Below are 6,811 nucleotides of genomic sequence, written 5' to 3'. Positions count from 1 at the left end.
ATATGATTCATATACAATAATATTACAGCTTCAGTCAGCAGAATGTGACGTAGCGTCAATGTGGCATCATCTCAAGGTAGGATGGATTTATGGGTAGCACAGATAAACAGAACAATGGCCCAGTAAAACCAGTAGAACCGGTCCAATAGGACTTCCTGTCTCACCAGCAGCAGCAGACAGCGGTTCTCCCGGACGGCGCCGCAGCAGCCCAGGAAGCCCAGCAGGAACAGCAGCCCGCCCAGAACCAGAACCACGGAGACGCCGGTGACCAGCAGGGGGCTCACCGCCACCGCCTCCCTGAAGCCCAGCGGGTCGGCCGACACCCAGACGCCCACGGCCAGCAGGACGGAGCCGCCCAGCTGCAGCAACAGGCGGTGGAGGGGACAGGTCGGAACTACTTCAGTCATAAATATATTAATAGAAAATAAACACTCCAAGTCACAAAATTTAAATAAATATTTAAAAAAGATTTTTAATAGGCAGCTTATTTAGTTATTCATTAATGAATTTCATAATATTCATAATATTTAATGGACTTTTATTATTCAAATCTGGATTTATTTCCTTTTCTTTTGAAATGAGGGGCGGGGCTAGGTTAGGGGCGGGGCTAAACCTTTGAATGGAGAGAAATAAAATCTGAACTCACGAAGATGAAGAAGTTGAAGACGAACATGAGATATTTGATGCAGCTCAGGCAGTCGCCCTCCATGGCCGCAAGCTCTTGCTGTTTGGACCCAACAGAACCACAGTCAGACTGGAACCAAAACCAGAACCAGAAGCATTACAAGAACAAGAACTTGGACCAGAACAAGAACCGGAACCAGGATCAGGATTGGGAACTGAACCAGAGAAAGAACCAGGACCGGAACAGTTCTGTCTCGGTTCTGTTTGGTGCTGGGACGTGATGCGTTCACTGACTCTTTCATCTCCAGACGTTGTTTACGTCAGATTCTTCTTCTGCTGAATTCTCACGTTGATAAAGTAAAAGTCAAAAAAATGCGATGTTCAGAAAACGCTCTGAAAACCATCAGGTTTAGTTCAACATGTGGAACAGGAACAGGTCGGATGTTTTGGGTTAAAATATCAGAACCGGGTCGTTTTGTTGTGTGGATTTAACTGAACCAGACAGGATGATACAGGCCTGCCGCGCTGTTCAGATTTTATCTGGGAAAACTATTTTCTCCACTGAGGAACAGAATGACATGTAGAATCATTTTCCATTTTTATCTTCGAGTAAAGTCCAACCGGACCAGATCCAGAACCTAGGCTGGTTCTGGACCTGAAGCTGTGAAGTTCTGCTGAGGCTCGGCGCTGAAGGACGAGATGGGGACAGACTGTCCCTGCTGGACGTGTTGGTGTGAAGGGACCAGCTGGTGTTTACCGGACTGCAGCCGCCCGCAGAGTGCTGCTGCTTATCAGGCACTGACATCATCGCTGACATCATCACAGCAATGCCAGACATCTAAACATCCAAACGCCAGAACAGAACCAATCGTCTTCCTGAAAGACCAGAGGCTGATTCAGGGTCAGCAGGGGTCAGAGGTCAGCGGGGACCCAACAGATCATCGGCTCAAATCAGAACCAAATCAGGTCAGAGTGAACCGACTGCAAGTAAAAAATATTAATTATTATTTAAAACACATAAAAGGTCATTTAATCAGCAAAATGTTTGCTGTTGAAACAAGATATAAAAAAAGGCTAAATAAATTAATATGAATAAAGATTTTAAAAATCTACTAAAAATTCAAACCTAGACAAAAAATAAAATAAAATAAAAAAAGAAATCAAGAAAAGAAAAATTAAATAAAATCACAGCTTCAGCTCATACTCGGTTCTCTGGCAGTCAGAATGTCCTGGGTTGTGAATTCTGCAGATTTCCGACCCAAAACTTCGTTTTTAGAGGCTTCAGGGGCGGAGTCATGGTGACACTTCAACAGGTACTAAAACAGGAAGTACCTGTTGAACTTCCTGATGATGAGACGAATCCAACCGGCTTCACATGAGCTGCTGAGAGGAGAGAGAGAGCGAAGCGTCAGGTCGAGTCCTTTCCTTTCTCTCCAACCATCACAAACAGAAACTTGAACCAAGAACCACTAAAGGAAACGACACAAAAACCTCTGAAGACTCTGAGAGCAACTTCCTTCTTCACCAGATGGAAACAAGATGGAGGCGTCAGATTTTAGTGTTGGAGGATTTCTCTTTAGGCTAAAGACCAGGAGCCATTTCTGCTGCTAGCGCTAGGCTAACACGTTAGCTTTGGTTGTATTTACCCAGAATGCCCTGCGCTGTAGTCCTTCTGGAGCGGTCTCCGGTCGGCTTGGCGTTCACATTCAAACCGAACCAGATTTCACTTCAAACGGACCCAGACCGAGGTTTGGAGGACCAGAGGTCAGAGGTCAACTAGCATTCACACCAACCGGGCCAAACTTTATAGCAAACAGACCGGAGTCGGGTTGAACCGGACCGAACTGGGCTGGTGGGAATGTAAACAACGTCAGACCTGAAATCAGTGGAGAACCTGCGGGCCGAGCTGAGCAGAACCAGAACTCTGGACCGGTACAGGAGTCCGGCTGCACTTAGGGAACATCTGGAGCTGCAGCTCTTCTCTCCAACTGAAAACTTTTCAGTCTCTTTGTGGGCAAAGCAGAGGTGAGTCGAAACACGGAGCTTCAAAGAGTGGGCGTTTCCATGGCAACGGCTAGGATGCTGCAGCAGGACGCTCGGCCGTGGGAAAGGCTGACTCACTGTGTGACTCACGGCGCTCTTGTTTTCTGATCGTTTGTCTGAAGAAGCGGAGAAAGCAGAAGGAGCGAAGCGTGACTCACATGATGACAGCGAGGAGCTGCAGAACCTCCGGTTCCGACCCGCTTCACAAACCGCACAGCGCCGACGGGTCAGGAACCCGGCTGAGTCAGAACCACGCAGCAACACGGAGCAACAAGCAGAGGAAGTAAAATATTTACAAAGCAGAGCGGATCGTAAAACTACTGAACTACGGAAGCTGACCAGAGGATTTATGTCGCAAACTACGGAACAATAAACTGCAAATGGTGAATCGTGCTGTAAACACAAAATATGCTGCAAGCAGTTAAAATTATGGAAATTCACGTGGGACATATATCAGCTCTTTTACCGCGCATATGGCTAAAAATTCCTGCAAGAAATGCTGGTTTATGGCTTAGAACAGCAAAAAATAATTTCTACGAGTGTCGACGTTCAAAACAGCGTTGAGTGACCAAAATAAACGTTGTAATTTTTGCAGTTGTTTTGAGTAGATTTTTGTCATATCTTACATCCATTATTTTGGCATAACTTTTTAGCCAGGTGGTAAATGTTTGGCCCTCATGGCTCTCCATATAAAACACACAGAAAGCTGCAAACGCATGACTGATGCAAACTCCAACTCACCAAAGACAAAAGCAAACAAAAGCAAAGAGCAAACAAAAGCGTTGCCATCACCATAAGATGAAATGTTGCAAAAACCGGAAGTTTAAAACGCTGCAACTGGATCCAGAAACAGAGGAAGTCCTCCAGACCACCAGGGGGCGCCCAGACCCCCACTGAAGACTTGGGCGTCCAGGAGAAAGGAGTTAGGCTTCATGTTTTACTGAAGGACATTTTTCAGCTCTGATGTGTTTTTTACCTTGGTAGAAAATAAAATCCTCACCTGCTGGCCTCTGGTTCAACAAAAACCCAGTTTAAAAATTCTAACCTCTCCTTTAAATGGAACCAATTCGGCCCAAATAAGAGGATCCAGAACCAGACAGCAGAAACCCAGAGATACAGACAAATTATTGATTATAAATAAAGCGAGTGAAGTGATGAGAACAGCTGACAGGAGGAAGAGGAAGAAGAGGAGGAGGCGGGGCTATGTCGTTATCTGCTGATTAAATGAACATGACCCGGATCCTCCGACCCGCAGAGGGCTCCCTTTGGTTCTAACCTGATTACAGTTACTCTAACTCAGTTACACAGCAGATGGTGTGAGGCGGGGGTGAGTGGGCACCTCCAGGAACACTGGTGACCTTTGACCTCTTCAGGTTAGAGCATAGAAACCGGATCTGATTTATTCAGAACCGACCGACAGCACACAGAACCTGTTCTGTTCTGATTCAGGTACAGAATGTTCTCTGCTACAGTAATCAGATTACAGCAGAACCAGATCTTGAGATGATGAATTCTCCGTCATGTTTAAATCGTTTGGGTCGGACCGGACCAACTGGTTCTGACCTGCGATCTAAACTGAAAACACTTAAAAATGCTTTAAACCTGGAAAGTCCCACTTTTCCTGCTCTGTAAATGCACCATCACGGCTCCAGAGCCCTGTGGGGCCCCTGGACTGACGTTTGGTGGCCCCTGGGCTGAAAGTCAAGAAGGATAGCAACTTGGCGTCCAGCACAGGAAGTTGATTTAAATTAAGACTTTTTAATTTTAATTTTGGCAAAATTGTCCCAAATTAAAATGTTACTAACAGAAACTATTTCCTGCTGCAGACGTATCCGTCACTTTCTCCTGCCAGGTTCACATCTAACTTATGACTTAAAATGCACAAATTGCTGCAAACAAATCTGCTTTCATTCATTTGTGAAACTTTTTATTTTTTTATTTTTCACTTTAATTCATTAAACTTGTACAAAAACCGGAAGCAGGGTATCCCCCAGTGTATTATAGGTCTGGCGGCCGCCATGCTTTACTAGCGCCACCGCCAGGCTAAGCCTTTCTTTTTTAAGTTAAATAAAATAAGGAAAAAAAATTAGCCTTTTTAAAGCCGGATTGCAAATGTTTCTGTTGCTCCGAGCGTTTCACTATCAGAGCAGATTTATTCCTAAAATATATGTTTATAGAAGATGTGTTTATAGTTTATGCATTTAAAGCCGGACCAATCACACCGCTGGCCTGTTAACCTCAGCGCTCCTCCTTTCACTCGAACTGGACACAGGCTGACCGCCATGCATATTTACATCAACCCCCTGTGAGGAATTATGATTAGTTATGAGGAGTTATTGATTAAGGTAAGAGTTTAAAACCCGCCGCGTTAGCTCTGGTTGCGCAGCTCTACGTGAACCGCAGGAATAACTTGAAGTCGCGCTTTCAGAGGAGCTTTGAGGAGCGGTGAGAATGATGTATATTTGTGAACAAAACATTATGCGGTGTTTACATCTCAACACGCTGCCCAGCGTTTGGCCCTGCCTTCCCTGTAAAGTTTAGGTCTGTGTTCCCGGTTGGCCGGTAGTTAGCGGTTAACGACCCAGCGCTAATCACTCATCGTGCAGGTTTAACCCGGTGAGGAGCTTCGCGCTGTCCTCGCAGTCACGCATCACGCTGATTTGATATTATTTTATTATTATTACTAGTTGTTGCACTAGCACCGCCACACCAACAGGGGGGGGAGGACACACATGTTTGAGATAAGAGAGCTTTAGTAGAGTAAGTAGAGTTGGGTGTATGTTGGAGCGCGATCATAACAGTTCCTGGTCGTATGTTTTGTGACCGCACTTAAAATAAACGTTCAGTTCCCGAAGGAACCGTTTGGACTGTCTCTTGCTTGCCGCACCACACCGCTGTGAACCTCAAGGGAGTTAACCCTGAAGTCCCCAACCTCTTCAGCCTTGGAGCGAGAAGGAGCTCCCCTGTGTTTCCCCCACGAAGTTTGGAGGTTCATCAGGAAAGGTTAGTATTATTTTCCGGTTACACTAAGCACCAAACCGTATCAAATGTTTTGCCCACTTAGTCAGACAGAGTTAATGCGCGCAGCTCATCCAGAAACTCGACCAACCAAAATAGTTTCTGTGACTCTTATTAAAACTCAACAGACACGAAATGAAAGAGTCACTAAAGCCACATTAGCAGCATTGAATTAAATCTCCCGTTTGTTGCTCATTTCTGCGCAGTGCAGCGGGTTTAACTTATCATGCAGGGTCGGTCCAAGGGTGTATGAGGCCTGGAGCAGAATATGACTTGGGGGGCCCCTTTTGTTGCTAAAAACATCAGCACCTCTAACAGCTTCTGTATTAGATTTAGTGAAATCTAGGACAGGGGGAGTAGTTTAACTGGCAAACCTAAAAAGCAATAAATTATAACTATGGTTTACTAATTTGTATTTGTGAACAAACGGAGCTGAAACTCAAAGATTAAACTAACAGCATCAGATTGTAGCTGTGGTAACAAACCAATCTTACTATGAATATTTTTCTTTGAACTTCTACAAAGTAATCTTGCCAGCTTACATATGTCAAATAATTTAAAGCCTTTTAATTTATATATGCTGAAACCATTATGTCAAATTTAGCAGCAATGATAATTTTAATAAACACATGTTACATTTATACATCTGTGGTCTGTGTTAAAATATTAGCATCTATGGGGCCCCTGAAGCCCTGGGGGCCCAATGGAGCTGCTGACTTAATTTGGATTTAACTGAAGTGGAAATAATTGATATTCATTTTAATTGTATTTTTTGATTAGTTGTTTTTAAGACTAGTTGTGGGTTTAAGTAGTGTTTCACTGGCGATGTTTTCCCATAACATATAATCACCCAGTAATATTTTTACTTTTATTGTCTACTTAACATTTTTTAACACAAAAACACGGCGGACCGCCGGTGGACTGCCTCGGCACCCCGACCACCGGGCTTAGCAAGTTTTCTGGGGGAAACCCTGCAGAAGTGTTTTCACAGAGAGAAACCTCAATTATGCTTTTATTTCTCAAAGTCAATGGTACATTAAGTACTTAATGTACTTAAGTACAATTTTTGTGTATCTGTACTTTACTTAAGTAGATTTAATAATGGATACTTTCTACTTTTACTCCA

At 44.1% G+C, this 6,811-nt stretch overlaps 2 long non-coding RNA genes across 2 annotated transcripts; both read left to right on the top strand.

The window, feature by feature from the left end:
* Positions 1-2,326: 2,326 nt before the first annotated feature.
* Positions 2,327-3,699, top strand: LOC106949321 (uncharacterized). The gene is made up of 2 exons (XR_001425348.1): positions 2,327-2,649; positions 2,790-3,699. It is a non-coding gene; the product is annotated as an uncharacterized LOC106949321 (long non-coding RNA).
* A 1,150-nt stretch (positions 3,700-4,849) lies between these two features.
* LOC106949322 (uncharacterized) lies at positions 4,850-6,077 on the top strand. Its single transcript, XR_001425349.1, has 2 exons — positions 4,850-5,356; positions 5,676-6,077. It is a non-coding gene; the product is annotated as an uncharacterized LOC106949322 (long non-coding RNA).
* The last annotated feature ends 734 nt before the right edge of the window (positions 6,078-6,811 follow it).

The sequence above is a fragment of the Poecilia latipinna genome, unplaced genomic scaffold (genome assembly GCF_001443285.1).
Source record: "Poecilia latipinna isolate Pla-1442-1.1 unplaced genomic scaffold, P_latipinna-1.0 Scaffold336, whole genome shotgun sequence".
NCBI lineage: Eukaryota > Metazoa > Chordata > Actinopteri > Cyprinodontiformes > Poeciliidae > Poecilia > Poecilia latipinna.
This window is presented reverse-complemented; position numbering and strand designations above follow the sequence as displayed.